Raw genomic sequence first — 7,657 nt, 5'->3', positions numbered from 1 at the left:
GCTCTCGCGGCAGTGGCCACTGCCGTGTGACAGAGTACTTCGTGCCCGGCACGAGATCAATCTCGTGCTGTATGCCTTTGGCCTGCGGAAGCTCCGCAGGAATCTCTTCCGAGAGTACGACTTGTACTTCCTCAGCTATCCGTAATAGGGACTCGACTTCAGCGAGTCCCAACCTTGTTCCTCGAAGCGCGCTCGTTTCGTCTTCGCCCTGAGAGTGCCTTCACTCACCGTGATACTTCCCATGAAGTGCTGCCTCAGCTCTTCGCTCTCGCTCTTCGTTGTTTCGCTGTCCGAAAGAACGCAACCATGCTCGACGCATCCATCGTGCAAGTCGCGCGTGAAGCGCTTCCAGCTCATCACTGGAAGTGAAGTCAACTCCGACGCCGTCGTCGGAGGATTAGCAAGTTCCATTTCACGATACTGGAATCCAGTATCGGTGCGCGTCAAGACGCTTAGCGTCTCGACATTCGGCGTCACCGCCGCTGCCTGCCCAGCAGACTGCTCTTGTTGCGTCTCGGTCCGGGACCGAGCCTTGCGCAGCGTTCTCCGCTTGCGCCGTCTTCTTGTTGTGCGGAGCCAGGCTCCGCACAGTTGTTCTTCTGGTCCAGGCCCGGTCGTGGACAGTTGTTCGCCGGCGGACCCTGTCCGCGGGCGCACCAAATCAAACCCGGCTTGACCGCATGGCGCTTCGTCGTGCAGCCCGGCTGCACGACAGCATGGACATTGCGGCAGTGTGGTACGTTTGCAACCGTCCGCACTGTTTGCAACTTCAACTCCCGGAGTTGACACGCCTTTGTCACCTCGACGCCATTCATTGGCGGAGCCCCTCATGACCGAGGGTGCGTCGGCTCCCGGAGCCGACGTGTCGTTGTCGACCTGACCGCTTCGGGTCAGGGACTGTCCCTTACACGCTTGAACGTGGGTGTTGGTTCCCGGAACCAACACATCTTTTTCCTCCGACGTCGGCAGCATTGCCGACGTGGGTCTCACTTGTGCGCGCCCTCGCGCACTTCTTGGGCACTCCGGGACAGCAGCATTAGGCGCTGTCTCGACTGGCGAGTCGTGCGCACCCGCTGGTGCGTGCGCCGCGGTAACAAGGCCATCGCTCTCTGTTCCGCGACCGAAGTGCACGGGCGTGCGCTTCTTCCAGTCTATTACCGGATCATGTCGTGGCTTGCACAGCAGGCCCATTACCACCTCGAATTTATCGTCCAGATCCAGGATAATAAAGTGTTCGACAAACACTCGTTGCTTGTACGAGAAGAGCACGTTCACGACGCGCTTCTCGGTCTTCACCATGGCACCTGTTGCCAGTCGCACTTCCAGAAGACTTCGCGATACATGTACCCCCTCGAAGGCAAGTCTCGGCATGCTCCGTAGTCGATCAAAGTTGTTCGGCAGGCCCGAATCTACCAAGACTCGAAGAGAGTCAATCGCTCTCTTCGCGTAAATCTTCTAGATGACTAGGTTCGGTCTGTCATCTTGCTTCTTGCAGCGAGAGCTAGTGTTCACTGGAGGCTGCAGTCCTCAGTGTCGCGTGCCCGATGTTGGCACGCGTGACTGCATTACCAGTAGAGCATCCCGCGCCTACTGGACGTACGCGTTTTTTGTTGGTCCGCGGCGATGCTAGGCATCACCGCGACGGCCCACCTCCAATGGGCATGGGAGCTGTGCACTCCCGTGCAAAATGACCGATCTCTCCGCAATGGAAGCATCACACATTGTCGCCTTGCCGCTGGTACCCACCAGCTCTTGCGTTCGAGAAGCCCATTGGTTCCGGACATCCCGTCCTCACTACCGGGCGCGGTTGCGGCCACGGCAGGTTCGCATGGAGTTTAGCCTGCCACAGGCTAAACGGCTCTTGCATCGCAAGGGTGATAAACCGATTTAGCAGCCTAAATCTGCTAAAACTGTTTATCATCTATGAAAGGGGTTGACAGCGGCTGGCTGTCAGAGCCCCGCTAATACGCACGTCTTTGATTGGTAGAAAGATGCTACTTTCTACCAATAGGATCTTTGGGTATGTGTGGACCACCCATTGTGGTGGCCCACTTCAATGTATCCATTGGTGTGACTTACACCAAGGTGAGGAAGTATCTAAAAAAAAACTTTTAACAGATATTTTATCCGTTAAAATCACAAGTGGCTTGTAGCCACTTATACCCCGTTACGGCATGAACGATGGAGCGGACATTGGTACTTGAGGACAGCGCCAGCGTGACGCGATATGATGTTGCGCTTGGCGATGTAATGCAGTTCGGCTTCTTGAGCGCGCAAGTCTAGAGCGTAGTCGCAGAGGTCCGGTGCGGTCGAGACCACCTCCGCGTCGTGGCCGCTAAGTATCTTGCAGATCTTGCGATCTTGTTTACTGGTGTTGGAAATGTAGTTAAACCCCTTGTTTGTTGTTGTTGTTGTGTTCCAGGCGCTGCGGTCGAAGATCCAGCGAGCTGTCAAACTCCCGGGAGTGTTCGCGTGCTGTGTCCCGCCCCGCCGGAACGAGTGCGAAGTCGGTGCAGCAACCACATCAGCGTGTTTGGCGATATGATCAAGCACGCGGTTGACCTGGGCGTATATGGTCGGGGTTGTGTCCAGGCCTGCAGTGTTCGCTGCGGTAGGCCCAACCGTCGTCCAGCATCTCCATGGGCAGTACGTCTGGAGACAGTTCGATGGTGATCTAGCTTGGCTGTTGATACAATTTATCGACGACGTCAGGCGATTGTGCAACCGGCATGTGGAGCGCCAGGGTCGTAGCTAGCAGCGGACACGTGCTAAAATCCGGGTATGGAAACAGCGACAGGCTCTGCTCTTCGAACGTCTTCATGTGTAGCGAGCGAAGAGAACCTTACCAGCGTCTATCGACACGTTCGTCCTGCGGAGAAGCGCGAGGTGAGATGCGCGGTATAATAGGTAAATTAAGGGTGCGTCTTGATAGTCACTTGAACAACTTGCATTAACTTACAAATACACAAGCATTATGTACCGATCACGCTTTGAGCATGGTAGTGCCTTAGCGATAAAACCACCGCCATCTCTCTTCATGCACATTGTTAAGGTTTTCCGTATATTAAGCAACCCTGCCTCAAGCGTAGCACGGTGCTGGGGGAACGGTTCGAATAGCCATAGTTTAGCTTGCCGGTAGTAAATAGCCAACGGTTTGCCGTTTTTGCCCTCGGTAAATGTAAGATACATACGAAACTTATTCATTACGGATACATTTCCCAGTATCATCATTCTCGATGCAAGTACGCACATACGCATTGCTTACACTCTCAGACTTCAGCAACTTCTGGAATGTTGCGACGGCCGTTGCCTTGGCGCGTTTCACGTTGCCGGGTTCTAGCTCTTTTAGCTCCATGCTGTTCGTCGGATAAATGCAAAACATGCGAGTAATACGTAGTTGACTCAATATTTGAATGTCAAAACACATATATCCAATGTGCCTCGACCTAATACGTCGGGATGGCTGGCTTACACGACCTACCTACCTCTATCGATGTACATTGACTTGTGTCGAGATTCCGTAACCAAACCGTCATACAGTGAAGTAGCACGTCGTGATTGGATAAAACTAGGTATTTTCAAAGATCACTTGCAGAGCTCAGCACACAGGCGCCGACAAGCTCAACATCGGTAAGAGAAACTTCATCAACGCGTTTATGACTATCTAGCACTTATCTATCAGCTATACTGTTGCTTCTTGCGCTTTATGTGACGAAGGGGGGCTGAACGTGCATCTGGATTGGCGTCGTAAATAGCCTCCTGGAAACGACGCAGTGTGGTAACAGCACGCTCGAGACTCTGTGTTTCGGGTGGGCAGATGGCTTCAGCGCCATATTTGCCATCCCTAGGTGATAGAGGTAATCTACCTCCGTCTGACTTGGAGGACGATGCATTGCTACCCCCTCCAGTTTCCACGCCATGTAGCGCACAAGCAACGATCTCTCCGAATACATTTTCCGGTTCGAGGCGGCAGAATCGGAGGCATGCAGAGTTCGAAACGGAGGGAAATCGGCAGCTGGATTACCTTGGCACCACAATCGCCACACGCCCAGCGGAAACTTGAAGCCGTTGGGCATACGGTGGAATCGGCCGTCAGAGGGACAGTAATAGGTAGTGCTGCTTGAGTGTTGGGGCGAAGCCTCTTCACGCCCAGAGGCTTGAGAGCGCACAATCCATCTTCCTCCATAGTGTACGAATTGTAGAATGAAGCGTGTCACGAGTACTACTTTCATGACTGACACGTCGGTCTTTCAGTAGCTTACCAAACGCATCTAACAGCACATCAAACAGCTGATGTAGAGCGGCGTAAATTCCGGCATGCTGCTGAAAGTGCCGGATGTGAGGAGAAATGCTGGTCTGCCGCATCCATGAACTACCCTCAGTAAGAAGAGAGCCTCGTAGCCTTGCCAATATCTCCTGATACGCACTACGACCACAGCCATAAAAACAGAAAGGTTATTAATGCTGCCGCCCGCGTCCACGAAATTGTTAGCGGGGCCTGTGTCTCGTGAATCTAAGCAAGGATCATTATTATGTAGCTGCGGTATGTTTCCTTTGTATTGGGAGCGGTGGTTACGCTGACACAGATTCTGCTATAGTGGTGTTACTAGAGTTGGAGAATGACCATTTGGGGTGATGCCTCTAAAATGATCGGACAATTATTCTCACAGTCGCCATGATTGGCTATTTATATATATTACATACAAACTTTGAGTGTAGTCGGATAGGTTGCCATATTCAAACATGTATCAGCGTGGGCTCGTACAGGCACCCGCGAAGTCAACAGAGCCGTGAAGAATAGCGTGAGCTAGCTCACCTATCATCTGAATAATGCTCATCAGATAGCATGTGGGCGTCCTTCATCTTGGCCGGTAGGTGTGGTACCTAAATAGCGACGAACTTGGTGGATCTGTAACGTTTATGGCGGCCCGAGGAGGTCTGTCACAGCACGTGCGGCCGGACTGTAGAGCCCAGCAATGCGCCATTTGCTCGAGAACAACTTGACAAAGGCCTAACGTGACCAATATATACGCAGTAACATAGCGGTACATAACTCTCGTTCGCTGACACCACTCACATCTCGAGTGAAGTAAAAAAAATCTCTTTTTTCTAGGACAGTTAGTTTAGCTTTGAGGTGTTTGAGTAAATTCGGAGAGATTGGCTTAAAGTATTACCGGGGCTTTGAGTAAATCCGTCATTCTATAGTCAAGACTGTGCAGCAATAACCAACGTATAGATGCGGAGCGCGCTGATGGTGGCTATAAATAACTTTTTAATAGCTACCCTCACGCCAAGAACAAACCTGACCACGTGGTTTGGTTCGGTAAACAAACCAAACCAAACCAAACCAAAATTACCAATGAACCAGGTTCAAAACGGTTTTTAGTTTGGTTCGAAGTGATCCGAACCGATACAAACGCAACCAACCAAACCAAACCACGAGGCTGTGGTTAGCTATAAACCTTGATTTGAAACTGTTCACGATGCGGCTCTTATCGAGAAGTGCCGCGCTGCACAACAGAAAGACTAAGCGCAATCGAAGACAAGAGCCGCTGTCACAGACGAATTCTGCATCAGGGTGAGCCTTCGGGAACGCAAATCCTGCCATCCAGGAGGTGCAAGCGAATAAGCTAACCTTGCTACAGATACCAGCCGCAGATTCTAACTCTTCGGGGTGTACAAGACATGCCGCTAGCTTGAGTGCGGTCTTTGAAAAGCACCTGGCCGGAGTACACAACCATATCGAGCAACCAGGCAGCGGAAAAAGCAAACCATCGGTGGCAGCTGAAGTTCAACTCAAAACCACGAAACTCCAAACCTCAGTAAGGGTTCAAGGGCGTTGGTCTGGCAACGTTAAAACCAAAATAACGGCTAGAATTGCTTCAACGGTCGTGAAATATAACATCGAACAAATATTTTGCATTTTGGTTGGTTTGGTTTGTTCAAGGCGTGAGCCACCCTCAGGGCTGATTGTGTTCTCGGTGTGGTAAACCCTTGGACACGAAGGACACGGACGAGCGCGACGTCGACGACGAGTTGGACAGGAAGCTCTCGCGCCCAGTGAGTAGTCCACTGTGAGGGTATCCGTGTATCACCCCTAGGGTAAGGGTTATGATGTCTTGTGACAATACAAACCGGTACAACGACAACGTGAGTACCTGCGACATCGAGAAAGAGCCGGGTTCCCAGGTTCATGTGTCACTTCCAGTAATTCACTGATCTCCTTTCCCTACCCATATCGCTAGTTCCGAGAACCAGCACCAGCCAGGGCGACCAGCGATCACGGGGTGAGGTATTCTGAGTGCCGCCACCACCTCGCTAGCGGTACCAACTCTCTTCGTGCAGCACTATTGTAACCCTCTAGAGACAGTGTAAAAAACCACTACTTTCAATAAAAGGGGACTTGAGCACGTTTTTTCTATCGCACTTGCTTTAATTTTACTCATCACTATGGAATATGATCAGATGCATTACCCTCCACCACCGCTGGACAGAACGAAACCGGCTCTGCTTCGAGGAAATCGACCCTGAACCACTCAATACCACCCTTGCCGCGATTTACACAACCTTCGAAGCTCACTACCGTCGGCTGCTTAGACAGACCGACAAGCCGAATCAAAAGAACTTCACAAGCATTCTCAAAAATTTGGCAACATCCAGTTTCTTCGGGGAGTTCCAACGAAGAAACCACGATATATTCCGAGTACGTCATGTTCAGCTACATCTCACCCAACGGACAGGCATCGTATTCCAGACACTGATCGAATAAACGACAAGAAGATAGCACTACCACTTAGCAAACTGAGAAGACTACTAATCGGTAATCGACCACTCTTCTTCCTTGCTTTAATTTTACTTTGCTCTTGACGTACAGCAATGTCACGAATCTGCTGTTGATGTGTGGAGATGCTCATACTCATATGTATTACACATGTGCATGTGCAGTACAGTGAGCTGCAGCTCTTCCTGGCGTACCAAAACAGGTAAATCCAGAGCTACAGCGGCTTTGCCCGAGCATAAAAAACTACTCCAAAGTGGGAAACGATCGTGCCTTCACGTCCTGCATCCGGTCATAGTATACCGTATACTAGCGTTGACGGCTGATAAAATCGCTTACCAGCACTAAAACGGAGCACAAGCCAGTACTCGGAGTCCGCAGTACATTTTGCAGGAAGCAGAGTGCATTCTTGGGCAGCGGGCGATGCGTTATTCGTCTGCTAATGCCTCTCTTAAGGACGGTCCTTAGGACCGTTCTTAACATAGTCAGATCGAAATCACCGTGCAGCTGATGTCGCGTGAACTGATGGTTGTACAGGGATCTGCATCGAGGAAATTCAACGACAAAATTCCGGCTTTGCCTCCGTGATACCTTGTGATGCCATGAACCCGGCAAAGGTTCTCTGATACCTTTCGTGGTGCCTCGTGATACCTCATGTCTGGCTATGCTCTTCTGCGCCTGGTTCTGTCAGGGACGAAGGTATCACGAATGAGATCAAAATGTATTATTATATTAATAATACCAAACAACCTCTGTTAAGAACGGCCCTGAGGTTTGCGTTGCCTCGAACATCGGAGTATATCCCAAAAGATCCTGTTACGAGCAATCAAGCACACTTCCGGTGTATGAAATGACTACCCTGCCAGAAATGTTATTCGA

This window comes from Phytophthora cinnamomi (assembly GCF_018691715.1).
Source record: "Phytophthora cinnamomi strain GKB4 chromosome Unknown Contig5, whole genome shotgun sequence".
Classification (NCBI taxonomy): Eukaryota; Oomycota; class Peronosporomycetes; order Peronosporales; family Peronosporaceae; genus Phytophthora; species Phytophthora cinnamomi.
Note: the sequence above shows the minus strand (reverse complement) of the source record.